This window comes from Podarcis vaucheri (genome assembly GCF_965113315.1).
Source record: "Podarcis vaucheri genome assembly, chromosome: 11".
Classification (NCBI taxonomy): domain Eukaryota; kingdom Metazoa; phylum Chordata; class Lepidosauria; order Squamata; family Lacertidae; genus Podarcis; species Podarcis vaucheri.
In genome coordinates, this window is record NC_138749.1 from 50871821 (window position 1) to 50886988 (window position 15168).

Below are 15168 nucleotides of genomic sequence, written 5' to 3' on the forward strand. Positions count from 1 at the left end.
AACCCATAAGGAAAGACCAAAAATATGCTCAGCTTCATCTAAAGCTCAAATATCCTGCCCTTTGGCTTCCTTGACATTCTTCTGTTTTTTTAGCTTCATGATGCCACCAGAACTTCATGCACCTTAATTTGTGTTCTGTTCTCACTGTGTACAACTTACATAGACATTCAACAATATACAGGTGAAACTCGGAAAATTAGAATATTGTGGGAAAGTTCATTTATTTCAGTAATTCAACTTAAAAGGCAAAGCCTTTATTCGTTATAATTGTGATGATCATGGCGTACAGCTGATGAAAACCCCAAATTAACAATCTCAGAAAATTAGAATATTAAATGAAATTAGCAAAACAAGGACTGCAAATAGAGCAATATTGGACCTCTGAGAAGCATGCATATGCACACAGTACTTGGTTTGGGCCCCATTTGCATCAGTTACTGCCTCAATGCGGCGTGGCATGGATGCTATCAGCCTGTGGCACTGCTGAGGTGTTATGGAAGACCAGGATGTTTCAATAGCAGCCTTCAGCTCTTCTGCATTGCTCGGTCTCATGTCTCTCATCTTTCTCTTGGCAATGCCCCATAGATTCTCTATGGGGTTCAGATCATGCGAGTTTGCTGGCCAATGAAGCACAGTAACCCATGGGCATTGAATCAGGTTTTGGTACTTTTGGCAGTGAGGGGAGGTGCCAAAGTCCTGCTGGAAAATGAACTCAGCAACCCCATAAAGCTCATCTGCGGAAGGAAGCATGAAGTGCTCCAAAATCTCCTAGTAGGCGGCTGCGTTGACCCTGGACTTAATGAAGCACAGTGGACCAACACCAGCTGATGACATGGCTCCCCAAATAAACACAGACTGAGGAAACTTCACACTGGTCTTCAAGCAGGTCTTCAAGCATCTGGCACTGTGTGTCTCCCCATTCTTCCTCCAGACTCTGGGTCCTTGCTTTCCAAATGAGATGCAAAAGCTGCTCTCATCAGAAAAGAGATTTGGGGACCCATGTCATCAGCTGGTGTTTCTTCAAAATGATGTAAAATAGCATGCTTAAGCATCCCAAGTGATATGTCAGAAAATTCCCGTCTCTCATCATTTGGAAAAATTCCAGTTTATCTGTGTATAGAAACAGTACTCCCCCTCCCTTAATGGGCACTGGTTTCAGTCATCATTGAGATGACTAAACAAAATTCAAAAAAACCATTCAATATAAGATTTAAATAGTCACCATACATTTTTCCATGGCTGATACATAAATTATTTTTATTGAATGATGCATTCCTATTTTTTTAAAAAGCCTCAATAAAAGATCTTTCAATAGCTACGGCATTTTTAAAAATGCTAAATGTACATTGCTAGCATTACTTGTTCATAGGATCCTAATAGCCTGAGCATCTTTTTTGTTAGATATGCATTATTTGGGCATCTTGAAAATTAGCCTGTGTAGCCATCTGCTTCCTCTTGCTTCTGTGTGATGTGTTTTCCAGCAGGTTCATGCTATGTGTTTTCCACTAACCATGTTTATGGAATGGAAATGACATTTGGGTGGTGTGCGGAAGTGGGCAATTATGCCACATTTTTGTATGACGTGTCCAGGCAAATTCATTTCTGGTCATCTTTCGGACATGTTCTTGCTGCATGTGAAATAAACACGTGACACTAAATCAGCTAGGCAGCAGCTGCATGTGAGCACAACAAACAAAAGTAGTTTTTTTATTTTTAAAAAACCTGATACTCAGCAGGGTTGTATCCTGGCTTGTACCCGTGTGATCGGCTGCTCGAGGAGGTGATTTTCACTGATTCTTCCTTTCCCCTGCAATCCCTTGAAGCACACTATCCTTCAGCTTTGAATTTTAATGATGTCTGCGAGGATGCAAGAAACAAGGAATGCCTGTGACTAGTAATGATATGTCGTATAAACAACTGCTTAAGTTCCCCCCCAGTAATATTGATGTGTTTCAGTTATCATTTGGAAGGGCAATACTTTCCTGTTTAGCAATTTGCATACTCAAAGAAGGACCCCCAGATTATCTGGGGGACAAGCCTGGTAGCCTGGACCCAGCATGACATGGGATAGCAATGTTCAGTAAATCAAACCCTCAGGCTGTGTGCATCCGTCAGGCTTCGGGGAATTTGCTTCCTCCCCCCATGGGAGCAGATAAGCAGAACAAAGGAAAAGGAGTCTTCTTACCAGTTGGAAACCTTAATAATCACAGCGAGAGGACAAAGAACCCATCTCCTAGAAATGGTGGTGCTCCCAATTAAGGATTACACCCCTTTGCATCCCTATTAATCCATGTCACTTCTACGTCTTGTAATCTGAGTTTGGCCTATCTGTGCTTTGTGTGCTTTCTGTTCTGCCACTTTCTGAGCTCTTCTTGACCTTGGTCCAGAGACAGTGAATGCTGTCCAGAGACAGTGAATCTGTTAACACTCTCTCTCTCTCTCTCTCTCTCTCTCTCTCTGTGTGTGTGTTCTCCTAGCTGTTCCCCATCCAGTATTTCCCAGCTTCTGCCTTCTGAACTATGCCCTTCTGCAAACCACTGCTCCAAATCTATAATGTCCTCCTGCTCCTGGGAAGATTCAGGATTCGGATCCTGATCAGGGGGAGGGGGAGGCTCCCACAATTCTTCCTCAGTGCAGCTCTCCTCAGCACAGTCCCTGACAGTAACTTGAGAGCCAGTGTGGTGTAATGGTTAAGAGTGATAGACTCGTAATCTGGGAAACCGGGTTCGGGTTTCCGCTCCTCCACATGCAGCTGCCGGGTGACCTTTGGCTAGCCACACTTCTTTGAAGTCTCTCAGCCCCACTCACCTCACAGAGTGTTTGTTGTGGGGGAGGAAGGGAAAGGAGAATGTTAGCCGCTTTGAGACTCCTGAAGGGGAGTGAAAGGCGGGATATCAAATCCAAACTCTTCTTCTTCTTCTTCCAGCTTAAATTCCCTGAAAGGATTCTGGGTGCTGCAGGTTATCACATACGAAGTTGGCAACTCTAAAACAAACTCCAGTGCCCAGAATGAGGGAAATTATGTGCTTTAAAGGATATAATGAAAATGCTATTGTAATTTATGTTAAGGAAATCAAAAGTAAAACAACTTGCAACTTGCAAAAAAGCAGGCACACTTTTTCAAATCATTTCAAAATGGACACACCAAGAGAAGCAAAATAGCTTAGTTCCAAGTGTCTTGTGAGCAAGAGGAATTTCCTGCTTCCTGCCAGTCCAACCAATTACCATCACAGGGAAAACCAGAGGATTCCTGTGTCTCCTGTATTTATCTCCTTCTTCATCCAGCTGTGAACTTCAAGCTCTGAGAGTGAGTAATGAGTAATGACTCAGAGTCCTAGGAAGCTGCCTCAGAACATCAGTCCACCAACTGTTGAAATTGACTGGGGGTGTCTCTCCAGGGTTTCAAATCAGACCTTACCTGGAGATGTGGGAGATTGGACCTGGGATCTTTTGCGTGCAAAGCACATCCTCTGCTACTGAGCTACAACCGTTCTCCCTAGAATGCAAGAAGGAGCATCCACCTGGCATTTTAGCAGGCTGGTCCCTGAATGAACCTTTGTCCTCCCTGTCAAAGATTTGTCATAAAGGTAAGGGAGGGGAAGAGAGAAAACAATGCAGACAGCCTCCAGCTGCATTTCTTCCAATACTACTAAGAGGGATAGTTAGAGGCAGCTGCACCTACGAAGCTGGAGCCCTTAGGGGGAAAGAAAGAGAAAAGCAGAAAAACTGAATTCCATTCTTTTGGCAGGTTCATTGGGGCAAGAGTAGGTTCCTAACATGTTCAGTTCACATTCTTTTGCATTTCACTGACCTGCAAAAAGCCTTGCATATTCCTCAGTCTCAGGTATGCTTCGTGCCTGGGGAAAAAATGAAGAAGTCGCAGGGATTCCCAATCAGCTTTAGACCAGCCTGCTTCAGCGGGGGAGCCATATAATTTGTTTCCAGATCATATCCACAGATGCACGGCACTTGCATATTGCTCCGGCTCCAGTGCTGGTGTCTGAAGCCAAGGATGCATAATGTTGGCCACAATCCATCTGTATCCTATAACTTCTTGAGAAATACCGTATTTTTTGCACCATAACACTCACTTTTTTCCTCCTAGAAAGTAAGGGGAAATATCTGTGTGTGTTATGGAGCGAATGCCTGCGGGTGGCGGGGGGGGGGATCTGCTGCAGTCGTGAGCAGAGGATCCATGGTTCCCCTTCCTTCCCTCCGTGGCTCACTTTGAAACAGCAAAGCGGGAGAAGAGCCGCTGAGTGGGGAGGAGAGAGGGACAGAGAGCCTGCTTCTTTAAAGGAGCAAAGCAGGAGAGGAGAGGAGCCTTCTCCCCTTATACCCCTCTTCTTCATTATTAGCAGCATCCTTCTCCACCCACCCCACGCGTGTTCCTTGTCCCTTGAGTGCTTTTCCTTCCCTCCCCACTTAAAACGTGGTTACAAAGCACGGATCCACATGGATCCTCGGGATTTTTGCTCTGGGGCACCCCAAATTCACCATCAGATCACTTAGCATGTCCATGGCTACATCTTGCACCAAAAAAATCATGCACCCACTGTTGCCTGGGGCCGCAGTGGTGCAAAAACATGGTTACAAAACATGGATCCACATGGATCCCCAGGATTTTTGCATTGGGCTACTCCAAACTCACTGTCAGATCACATGTCTGTGGCCACAGCATGAACCACAAAAATCATACATCCACTGTTTTGTTTAGAATATTTTTTTTCTTGTTTTCCTCCTCTAAAAACTACGTGCGTGTTATGGTCAGGTGCGTGTTATAGAGCGAAAAATACGGTACTTTTAAATGTGTTTCCCCTCAAACCAGCTTTCATCTGATTTGAAAATCTACAGCATGGTTAAGCCAAGGTGTTTACATTTCAGGCAGCCATTGTGCACATGCAATGCGCACATACAGACAACTGTTTCATTTTTATGAGAGTTGCAGGAGGTTGCCAAGGTGGAGAAACAAATCAAGTAATGTGCATCAGATGCAGAAACATCCCCAGCTCCTTTCTGGTGTGTGCAACAATGTAAAAATGCAACTGGAAATGACCCTGCTGAATTTTGAGCTGCTAATTTGTATACATAGCCTCAGACACCACAGGCAATAACTAATAAGTACAGTGGTACCTCGGGTTACATACGCTTCAGGTTACAGACACTTCAGGTTACAGACTGTGCTAACCCAGAAATAGTACCTCGGGTTAAGAAGTTTGCTTCAGGATGAGAACAGAAATCGTGCTCCGGTGGCGCGGCAGTAGCAGGAAGCCCCATTAGCTAAAGTGGTGCTTCAGGTTAAGAACAGTTTCAGGTTAAGAACAGACCTCCGGAACGAATTAAGTACTTAACCCAAGGTACCACTGTAGTTGTTTTTCTCTTTGACATCTGGTGGGAGGGTGTTCCACAGGGCGGGTGCCACTACCAAGAAGGCCCTCTGCCTGGTTCCCTGTAACTTGGCTTCTGGCAGGGAGGGTATCGCTAGGAGGCCCTCGGCATTGGACCTCAGTATCCGGGCAGAACAATGGAGGTGGAGATGATCCGTCAGGTATACTGGACCGAGGCCGTTTAGGGCTTTAAAGGTCAGCACCAACACTTTGAATTGTGCTCAGAAACGTACTGGGAGCCAGTGTAGGTCTTTTAAGACCGGTGTTATGTGGTCTCCGGGGGCACTCCCAGTCACCAGTCTAGCTGCCACATTCTGGATTAGTTGAAGTTTCTGGGTCACCTTCTAAGGTAGCCCCACATAGAGCACATTGCAGTAGTCCAAGCAAGAGATAACTAGAGCATGCACCACTCTGGCGAGACAATCTGCGGGCAGATAGGGTCTCAGCCTGCATACCAGCTGGAGCTGATAAACAGCTGCCCTGGACACAGAATTAACCTGCACCTCCATGGACAGCTGTGAGTCCTAAATGACTCCCAGGCTGTGCACCTGGTCCTTCAGGGGCACAGTTACCCCATTCAGGACCAGGGAGTCCTCCACACCGCCCGTCTCCTGTCCCCCCAAAACAGTACTTCTGTCTTGTCAGGATTCAGCCTCAATCTTCAACCTCAATCTGTTACATTTTCTGATTTGAAAATGTACGGCATGGTTAAGCCGAGGTGTGTACATTTCAGGCAATCACACAATGTGCGCACACGACAACAGTTTCGTTTTTATGAGATTTGCAGGAGGTTGTCAGGGTGGAGAAAGAAATCAAGTAATGTGCATCAGATGGAAAGACACCCCCAGCTCCTTTCTGGTGTGTGCAACAATGTAAAAATGCAACTGGAAATGATCCTGATGAATTTCAAGCTGCTAATTTGTGTACATAGCCTCAGACATCACAGGCAATAACCAATGAGTACTCTTATGTTCCCACAACACACAAACGCACACAAAACACATGGCTATTGCGTAAGTGATGAAAATGCCAACAGGAAGAATAATCACGTTTTGCCGGCAGCTGTGAAGTTCCAGGGATATTTGTGATTTGCCTGTGATGATGGGAGGAGTGCTATCTGAGGGAAGCAATTTGGACTCCCCACTCACTATGGTTGGGCTGCCTGGGAAACATCATTTGGATCCCTGGCACTGATTTGTGAGGACTAGATTTTGCATTTTTATATATATTTCACTGGGGGCAGGATCACAGCAAGGTTTAAAGGCCTGTTCTTGGATGCATTCAATATTAAATTGTGGGAAAGCAGTGTACTTCAAGGGCATTTTTACTGCAATTTCCTGTTCACACCTAATTGTATGTAATTATGGTATTGTTCCCAGCACAGATTTAATACTCACTCACTTTTTTCTTTTTTCTTTTTGGTCTTGGGAATGATATATGAGCCATATAATCAGAGACAAAAACCCACAGGACTCAGCAGGGCCCAGTATCTCCTGTCTCTAACAGTGTGGGACAGAGATTTGATCATGCATAGTGTTATGAGTTTGGGGAAGGGGTGGTACTGTAGTATAAACCACTCTGGCTTCTGTCACGGTGTCCCATTGTGCCAGATGCTACTGTTAGGTCCATCATGAGACGTCCACCAGTTTCCAACCACAGATACCAGCAATCTTCAAGCTAGCAAACTTGCCTTATTATCGCTCCCTAGCATCCCACTGCCAGAGGACTGCCTCCTTCCATTCACCAGTTTGCCTCCTCCAAGTGGAAGAAACCTGGGCAGCGCTGAATGTCACATCCATTGCCATGTGTGTCCTGCTGGAAACAGAAAAGAGCTTTCCCCTTGGCCTGCCTTTATATCCACTCAGTTGCCAAGTGCTTTTGTGACATCACAATAAACCCACAGCCAATGGCAACAGCTGGGGAGGCATCATCTTCATTGCTTTGAGCCTCACAATGGCAGGTGGAGCTATCAGTGACTGTGTGCTTGTTTATTCGGGACACGGGTGGAGCTGTGGTCTAAACCATGGAGCCTTTGGGCTTGCCGATCAGAAGGTCGTCGGTTCGAATCCCCGCAATGGAATGAGCTCCCGTTGCTCTGTCCCAGCTCCTGCCAACCTAGCAGTTCAAAAGCACACCAGGGCAAGTAGATAAATAGGTACCGCTGTGGCGGGAAGGTAAGTGGTGTTTTTGTGCGCTCTGGTTTCTGTCACAGTGTTCCATTGTGCCAGAAGCGGTTTAGTCCTGCTGACCACATGACCCAGAAAGCTATCTGTGGACAAACCGCTCTCCCTCAGCCTGAAAGCGAGATGAGCGACTCAACCCCATAGTCACCTTTGACTAGACTTAACCATCCAGGGGTCCTTTACTTTTTACCTTTACCTTTAATCTGAGACCCTTCTAACTCCTGGATCCAGGAAGTGTTGAAAAATAGCTTCCTGGTGAGGTGATGACCTGGGTGATGGGCCATTAAAGGGTACAAAGGAAAGTGGCTCTGTGTGCGAGACAGCAAGTGGGTGGGGTCCTGCTCTTAGCTTGTGGGTAGTTAGAAAGTTTGGAGCGATCTGAGCTAGAAACCAAAGAACAGCAAGTGAGGAACCAAGAGAGAGAGAGAGAGAGAGCAATGTTTGATTTATGTTTGAATCCAAGGCTGTGGTTATGGAAGAACCAAGACGCTTTTGGGGTGTTAATGCTGTGAATTCCTCCATCGTACGCTCAGGCTCATTATAGACACAGCTGTGTACCTATGTTCGGTATAAAATGTAGAATAGCCTAACATGAAGCATGTAAAGAGTTTGTGTGCTAGCTTCCTCCTCAGAAGAATAGCAGATGGGACTGAAAATAACCATGGCTATTTCTTAAATAGGATAAAAGCAAGTTGACTGATGCCATCACTATTCTGTCTTTTAAGAAGCAGGAGTATAGGCTGGGATCCAAAAAGTCACTTTAGGCATGCCCTTTAGGGTTTGGTAATGCCCAATGGGATTTTAAAATTTTCTTTCCTTGAAGAGCAGGTCTCCATGTCAAACCACAAACCGCTTTTGAAATTCTCCTCATTTTCAAATGTCATTATGTGTTCTTTTTTTAAAAAAAAATAAATAAATTTGATTTTACAAGTATAAAGTTGTAACCATACAAAATACATATCCATATTTAGAGATTTCTCTGAATCTGTAGACTTCACACCTCCCCCCCCCATCGGTCCTATTATCAACCTTCTCAACTGCATATTATTTCAGCATTCAAATTTTATATCTTTCCATTTTGTCCATAACATTTTCTACATTACAAGTGTTCTTGTGATCCTGCTAATTTTTTCATCTGCTTACAGTAGTCTTTCAGGTAGATTGTAAATTTTTCCTATTCTTTATTAAAGTTTTGGTCCTCTTGGTCCCTGAGCTTTCTAGTCAGTTTTGCCATTTTGGCATAATCCAACAGCTTAGTTTGCCATTCTTCTCTGGTAGGGACTTCATCTTCTTTCCATCATTTCAAAAGTCATTATGGGACACAGGGTCTGGGGGGAGGACAGGCTACTGCAAAAGGGAAAGTATGTTTCATCACTCAGAAATTTAGCAAAGTCTTTGCAGATTTTTATATTACGGGTGTATGAGTTGTAATATTTTATTAATACTATTCCTTTAGTATTATGTCATGGCCTTTAGAGCAATAAGCTTATTAACTGAGCTGACTACTTCTAAAAGCCCTCTTGGATGTCCGAAATGAATTGCCTACTAATTCTTTCAACCTTTTGTGGATAATGTCATTATATGGTTAGAATCACTAGGTGGCATTCGACAAGTTATATCTAAGTCGAGTCATGAGTTTCCTGTTGCTATTTTGCTCTTGCTTGAGAAAGACAATAAAATCACTGTCTAGTTTTCTGACCGGTGTTTCCTCTAAGGGTTAAAACTGTGTCCCAATGCTTAATGTGTAGCAGGCAGCCACATCACTTGTTTTTCTTAAATTTATTATCGCTGGATCAGGGGAGGGCTGTTATTGGGAGTTAAATGTGTGAGAGGAAAGATTTAGCCCTTCCCTTCCCAGATAACCTGATACTCTCACACACGCCCCTTCTCATTTATTCTCGTGAAGTTTTCCGGCTTAGTAAAAAACGTTCCCTTGGGCACTAACGGGAATTTTTATATTAAGCCTTCTATCATAGCTTGCAGACATGGTCAGTCAGATTAGGTTTCCAGAATCTCAGAAGGGCCTTCTTTGCCCAAGCCTGACCCTGCCATGCCAGTTGCCACTCACTCGCCACTTGATGAGACCCGTATTTGCAGGCAAGCATGAGCCCAATCCAAGCTGCGCCTGCAGTAACCACATTCACTGACATGGCTGGGGTCCTCACCAGTGGTGTAGCATGGGTTGCCTGCACCCAGGGCCACGTGGAGAGGCGGGAGGGAGGGAGGGAGGGAAACAGACCGAGTATGCATGTGGATTCAAATGCCTAATGGAGTCCATGTCACCTAGGACATCACAGCTGCAGAGATAAGAAAAGAAGAGTCGTTCCGTTATCTGGAGAGGTCGCGTCCTGGTTAGCAAGGAGAAGCCATTTTTTTTCTTCTTCTTCTTTTCAAATCCTTTATTATTTTATTCACATAATATACATTCTTTACAGCAAACAACTCCAAATTAAGCGGACAGCTCCAAAATAAAATCATATGTAACAAAACCATGTCTCATGTTTTCATTTACACTGATCTCCTCTCCGATACCTTTACTTGATATTTCTTGCTGCTTTCTGCTTTCCTTATAGAATCTTTATAAAAATTTAAATCTCTTAAATCCTATACTAATCTTTAACAATTTCAATTAATCCCTTCACCCTCCCTCCCCCACAACCCAGTACCTCCCTCCACCCGTGTGCAATCTTCTTTACCTACTATTATTTTTGTTATTGTTGCGTTATTCAATAAGGAGAAGCCATTTTCAATGGAGCCCTGCAACGGAAGTGCACAGCTGTATTGAGGCTGCACCAGGTGTCAAAATTTTGTGCCCCCTCACAATTCTGGGCCCCTGTGGGCCCCACACACTATACCCCTGGTCCTCACCACCAGCCAGACTGCACTGTGGGCTCAATCTCACCCTTTCTAGTTCCTGCACTGCGGGCAGCCTCATTCATTGACCCACCTGCTCTCCTCCCCACCAGCTTGGTCCAAATAGAACATGTTGCCGCCATGGCAAAGTGCTTTTCGATGGGAGCTGCTCAGCTCCTATGCATGGCAGCTGTTTGTCCACCTGGGCATTGCATGTAAGGTAATTTGATGGTGGATGCAGGAACTCAGCTCGCCTCCATTGTGTTGCCTGCCCAGCCGTTGCTCCGCATCTTTGCGGGAGATTGGCTCTCAAGGTACTAGGAGGGAAGTTCATTCTTCCTGGTTCATTGTACAGCTTCAATGTGGAAGTCCTCAGTCTTGGCTTTTGGCAGTAAAGTTAGTTGCCTAAGCAAGGAAGGAAAGGGGGAAAACCCTTCCCTTTCTCATGCTGCAATCTATGATGCAATAAAGCTCCCCACCTCCTCCCAGACAGGTGTAATTCACTGAAGAATAACAGGAAGAACACACTACACATTGCACAATTTTCTACCACAGGGATTCCAAATTCATGAGCTTTTCAAATTCCAGAGTAGATGCAGGTGCGCAGGAGAAAACAACGCGACGCCTTAAAAAGTTCTTGTCCGATATCAAGTTTGCTCCCTTTCAAAAGCTCAGCCGCCATTCCGTTTTTGCACAGTGTGCTGAGTATCTGGACAGGGAAGAGGAAGAGGGAAATACAGTGGGTACAATAAAGAGAGATTAAAGTGATATGGGAAAAGGTTGTGCTGTGCTTGATTTGTTTGCTTTGGCTACTGTTGCACTGAATGTTTCGGCCGCAAAGACAAAGGTTACGCACAAGTAGCAATAACTGGTAAAGGTAAATCTCTCCTGGCAGGGTGAACGAAAGCGTTTTATGAGTCTGTTTCAAGCCGCTGATCAGAGGGCAGCAGAGGCTCTTGCAATCACACTTGCTGTAATATTTTGTGGCGATAGTAAATCAGAAAGGCAATAAAATCATTGTTTACACGGTTTAGAATATGCTTCTCCCAGACTTACACAATATTACCCCTCTGATAAGTGTGTTCCCCACCATATTGCAGTGATTCTTGAAGACCTTTGGGATTGAGGCGTTCTGCACAATCATCTCTGCACAACGCACACTTCTTGCTCATTTATTGCGCTCAGTCTAGACATAGAGAGCCAGTGTGGTGTAGTGGTTGAGAGTGCTGGACTCGTAGTCTGGTGAACCAGGTTTGCGTCTCCGCTCCTCCACATGCAGCTGCTGGGTGACCTTGGGCCAGTCACACTTCTCTGGAGTCTCTCAGCCCCACTCACCTCACAGAGTGTTTGTTGTGGGGGAGGAAGGGGAAGGAGAATGTTAGCCACTTTGAGACACCTTCAGGTAGTGATAAAGCGGGATATCAAATCCAAACTACTCCTCCTCCTCCTCTTCTTCTTCTTCTTCTTCTTCTTCTTCTTCTTCTTCTTCTTCTTCTCTGAAGGTTGCACTATGGTCCTGAATGGGGTAACTGTGCCCCCTGAAGGACCAGGTGCACAGCCTGAGGTCATTTTGGACTCACAGGTGTCCATGGAGGCGCAGGTCTATTCTGTGTCCAGGGCAGCTGTCTACCAGCTCCATCTGGTACACAGGCTGAGACCCTACCTGCCCGCAGACTGTCTCGCCAGAGTGGTGCATGCTCTAGTTATCTCCTGCTTGGGCTACTACAATGCGCTCTACATGGAGCCACCTTTGAAGATGACACAGAAACTGTAATTAATCCAGAATGTGGCAGCTAGACTGGGCACTGGGACTGGCTGCTGAGACCACATAACACCTGTCTTAAAAGACCTACATTGGCTCCCAGTACGTTTTTGAGCACAATTCAAAGTGTTGGTGCTGACCTTTAAAGCCCTAAACAGCCTTGGTCCAGTATACCTGAAGGAGCGCCTCCACCCCCATGGTTCTGCCTGGACACTGAGGTCCAGATCCAAGGGCCTTCTGGCAGTTCCCTCACTGCAAGAAGTGAGGCTACAGTGAACCAGGCAGAGGGTCTTCTCGATATTGGAGCCTGCCCTGTGGAATGCCCTCCCATCAGATGTCAAGGAAATAAACTACCTGACTTTTAGAAGAAATCTGACAGCAGCTCTATTTCAGGAAGTTTTTAATGTTTGATGTTTTATCATGTTTTTAATATTCTGTTGGGAGCCACCCAGAGTGTCTAGGGAAACCCATCCAGATGGGTGGGGTATAAATAAATTATTATTATTATTATTATTATTATTATTATTATTATTATTATTATTATTACTACTACTACTACTTCTACTACTACTACTATTGGAATATGGACAGTATTTTGTAGCCAGGAAAATGCAGTTCTTTCCTATGAATACATATGCATTCTACCCCAGATCCAGTGAGAAAGAGGTGTCACCCAACTGCTATCCCAAGACCAGCTATCTGAAAATGCCTCTGGGGTGCACATGGGTCAAAAAGAACTCCCATTCACAGAAAGGTGCTTGTTTTTTGTTTTTGTTTTTTACATTAACCTGCTTTCTGAAAAATATTCCCAAATCAACAACAATTTTATAGACGTTTAACTTGCCTCATATTTGGTGAGGCTTCTTTCCTAGAAAGTATGCTTATGATGGCAGCCCCAGCTGTGCTGCTACAGGGACGAGGCAAGGAAAAAAAGCCGTCGTTTCATTACCATAGCGAATAATTCCCTGAAATGCTGTGTCTCAAAATGACCTGACCAATAGATACAGGACCACTGGCTTGCTGTATAGAAATCCAGCCAGCCCTTTTGTACGGCTGAACAATTTAGCAGCTTACGGCAACAATGGATTTCAGTTCAGAAGAGGAAATTCATTCTCTGTCATATCCCGGGGGAAAGATGAGAGAGATAATGAACCTCATGTGATAGGGTTGGTAATGCTACTTACTGCGCTTGTGAAAGGCAATCAGCAACCAATCCACAGGGGACCAGAAGCATGGATGGTCATGTTCATTTGAGTCTGCATTGACAACCATCACCAGGGCTAGGCCTACCATTATTAGGCAAGGCGAGGCAGTTGCTTCAGGCAGTTGGCTTGGGGTGTCATGAAATGGCAGCAAACATAATAGCCATTTAACTTATGATCATTGCATTTTTACTACCAGGGAGGAGGGAAAGTGCTTTTGGGATGTTCCGCCTCAAAAGTAACAAGGCTAAATTATATATAGAGTTTCCGTGGGTTTTCTTCTTTCCTGAAGCAAACGTAAGCTGCATATATAGAATGAAGAAGCTATCAAAAGCTATAGTGACAACAAGTAGTTAAGAAGTTAAAAGAGTGGTCTTCATCCACCAAAACTTTAATAAGGAATGCGGGACGTTTATAATTTATCTTAAAAACCATTGTAAACAGTTAAAATCGTATGTGGGATTGGAATAACACTTGTAGTGTAATGATGATCTTTGGACATAATGGAGATATAAAGATCAGGATTATTATAAAAGATGCAGAAAGAAAGGGTTAACAATAAGACCCACAAAGGGGAGGGGGGAAAGTCCAGGAGATTCTTTGGAATATTGCTTTTATATATTACAGTGGTGCCCCGCAAGACGAATGCCTCGCAAGATGGAAAACTCGCTAGACGAAAGAGTTTTCCATTTTGGAGGTGATTCACAAAACGAATATCCTATGGACTTGCTTCGCAAGACGACAATGTCTTGCGAGTTCCTGCGGGTTTGTTTCCCCCCCTTTTTTCTAAGCCGCTAAGCTGCTTATCAGCTGATCCGATCAGCAGATAAGCCGCTAAAAGCCGCTAATAGCGCTAATCTGCTAATCCGTCAATGGGCTTGCTTCGCAAGACAAAAAAACCGCTAGACAAAGAGAATCACAGAACGGATTCTTTTCGTCTTACGAGGCACCACTGTATGTTGTTATGTGAATGTACATTTTAATCTGGAAAATCAAATATGCAATTGTGAGTGTGTGTGTGTGTGTGTGAGAGAGAGAGAGAGAGAGAGAGAGAGAAGTTAAAAGAGTGAACTGTACAATTTTGAACAGCTAGTGAATGCCAGAACTGAATCTGAAAGCACAGGAGCAAAATATGGGCTCAGCATGCTTATGCGTAATTTTCCATCTTTCTTGCAGCTTCTTGAAAGAGGCTGCCAGTAAGCCCAAACAAGCCACTAAAAGGGGGTGGGATTTATTGGACATCTGACAGGACAAAGCTGAGCGGAAGAGCATGCAGACATCTCCAGCTAAAAGGATCAGGTCACAGATTATGGCACAGAACTCTACTAGAGAGCTGCAGTCCATCAAAGCTGTCCATACTAGTCTAGACAGACCAATGGTCTGACCTGGTCTAAGACAGCTTCACATGTTCCTATTATATATATGTGTGTGTGTTACCGTATTTTTTGCACCATAACACTCACTTTTTTCCTCCTAAAAAGTAAGGGGAAATGTCTGTGCATGTTATGGAGGGAATGCCTACGGGTGGCATGCCTACAGATTTTCCTCCTCTAGAAACTACGTGCGTGTTATGGTCAGGTGCGTGTTATAGAGCGAAAAATACGGTATATATGTTCAACACATGGCCTTTTGGAATGCATGTTGCCGAGGTTTAGGGAAGAGGCAGTCCAAAATGTCAAAGGGGATACAATAAATTCCTAGGAGTTTATCTCAGTGAAGACCTTACTTGGAAAATCAATACAAACCCAGGTGGTTAAGGAAGGCCAACAGAGACTCCATCT